The following is a 2500-nucleotide window of genomic DNA, read 5'->3' as shown; positions in this document are numbered from 1 at the left end:
TTGACGGTCACATGTGGCGAGTAGAACTTTACGTCGCATGTTCATGTATAGTGGGGGTTTTCTTCCGTTCGTATATTGTTCAATGAAATCTATCTAATCTGGTATTCACGTTTCGGCTCCTTGTAGAGAAGCACAAAATTCACGAGGTGTGCAAAACTGAATGAAAAATCTTTTGGTCATCTCATCCTCTGCCAAGGGATGTACCACGTTTAAATATTGTTGTTTCAAAATATAATTTCAAACACCCCTTAACTTTTCAAATTCACGTCCAAAGTTCTATTTCGTGTACAATTTGCGAGCGGAAATAACATCTTTATTTATGAGGTCGATGTACTTATTTCTCAAGATAATTTCACGGCTCGCAAGCTTATCCCGCTGCCAAAACCATGCACATCCGGCATATTGCCAATTTTCGAAAAACCCACAGAGCAAAAGCTGACTTTACTGCGATTGTTCATTCTACTCTAGTCACAAAGAACGGGCAGAGAGGGTATCACAATCAGCAGAGATGAAACACTGATGTGGCACAGCAACTTTGATTTTCATGCAATTCACACGTGTTATCTTGATTAAATTTTGTATAAAATCATGTTTATTAATGCATCACCGGGGGCATTCTCTACCCAAGTGAATCATCCAAAAATTCAGTGTTGTTAATCTCATTGCTTACAAAGAAGAGAGAATTACAATGGAAATACAAAGGCAGAATACACAAAACAGTTCTGAAATACATGATGCCAGTTAATATTATTATTTCCATCATTCACGTCGCTAGCACTCTATATCGCTATTTACTTAACGCGTGTCAATGTTAGTTTTGACATGGCCTACATTGTACTGTCTTCCTCTTACGACAAGAGGTAACGTGGCCTCCTCGTTGATCTTATTTATTCTCGTTAACAACACTGTCAAATTCCTCGCAGTGACCATTTATATTTTTTGAAGTAAGATTGCATCTAACTATTTTTGAAGACATTATTAACTAATATTTTCATTCAGACAGCTGAAACGCATTCCATAAATCACAAATGAATACACAAATCACCGCAGCAAAGGCTCGTGTGATCTGGCAGCTCACGAATGATGCTCATCACACGAAAACAATTTTTCTCTTGAATAGGGTGCGCCATTACCATGCAACGTTGAATGTGTCATATAGGAATCATGTTGAGCTGCAATCGCTCCTCAACTCCAATGATTCCTGTTTTCACGTGCAAAGGGCGTTATTAGTGCACCAAACTTGACGTCATAAACAAGACGCAAAAAATCATTTTATGCAACACCACAAGTCGTTTCGGACATCTCCGGCCGCACGGCTGGCGGAGCACGCGAAAATATCACAAGTCCGTACATCGACATCTCCGGCCGCACTGTTGGCGGAGCACGCGAAAATATTACAAGTCCGTACACCGACATCTCCGGCCGCACTGTTGGCGGAGCACGCGAAAATATCACAAGTCCGTACACCGACATCTCCGGCCGCACTGTTGGCGGAGCACGCGAAAATATTACAAGTCCGTACACCGACATCTCCGGCCGCACTGTTGGCGGAGCACGCGAAAATATTACAAGTCCGTACACCGACATCTCCGGCCGCACTGTTGGCGGAGCACGCGAAAATATTACAAGTCCGTACACCGACATCTCCGGCCGCACTGTTGGCGGAGCACGCGAAAATATTACAAGTCCGTACACCGACATCTCCGGCCGCACTGTTGGCGGAGCACGCGAAAATATTACAAGTCCGTACACCGACATCTCCGGCCGCACTGTTGGCGGAGCACGCGAAAATATTACAAGTCCGTACACCGACATCTCCGGCCGCACTGTTGGCGGAGCACGCGAAAATATTACAAGTCCGTACACCGACATCTCCGGCCGCACTGTTGGCGGAGCACGCAAAAATATTACAAGTCCGTAATTCGACATCTCCGGCCGCACTGTTAGCAGAGCACGAGTAGCAGCGGGTCACCCGAAGGGGCCGCGCCGGCCGACCGTGCGCGCGAGCTCGTGCCTCGCGCGGGAGAGGCAGAAATGCGGTCGCCTCCTGCTCGGCCGGCCGCGCCACGGGTGCCGTCAGATTGCTCGCGATTCGTGTGCTCTTCGCCAGGACGTGCGATGCATTCGGTTATATGTTGACTGGTGGAGCGGCGTCGGTAATGTCAAACACGTGAGTGGTGTCGTTGAGGACGCGCGAAGAAAGCCTTCCACGATTGATCGGTAACGCGGGTATTGATGAGCCCGAGGGGAAACGCCGTGACGTCCCCGAGGTCGGAACGACGAGCCCGGTGTGGTCGTCGATGTGAACCACCGAACAACGGTGGATACCGAACTCGGTCGTGGAGTAACCGCTTGAAGCGCGCCTCCTCATCGTTCTAATCGCGCACGTGGGCGGCGTTGTCAGCCGACGACCCTGTGCTCTATGTGCGGGCCCGCCTGGCCGTTCGGTCGGGCAGCCCGTCTCCGGTCTCGGTGGGTGCGAGCTATTTGTACGCGAACG

The sequence above is a fragment of the Neocloeon triangulifer genome, unplaced genomic scaffold (assembly GCF_031216515.1).
Source record: "Neocloeon triangulifer isolate White Clay Creek 2 clone unplaced genomic scaffold, ASM3121651v1 ptg000024l, whole genome shotgun sequence".
Lineage (NCBI taxonomy): Eukaryota > Metazoa > Arthropoda > Insecta > Ephemeroptera > Baetidae > Neocloeon > Neocloeon triangulifer.
The sequence above is the reverse complement of the archived record's forward strand: the minus strand, read 5'-3'. Positions refer to the sequence as shown.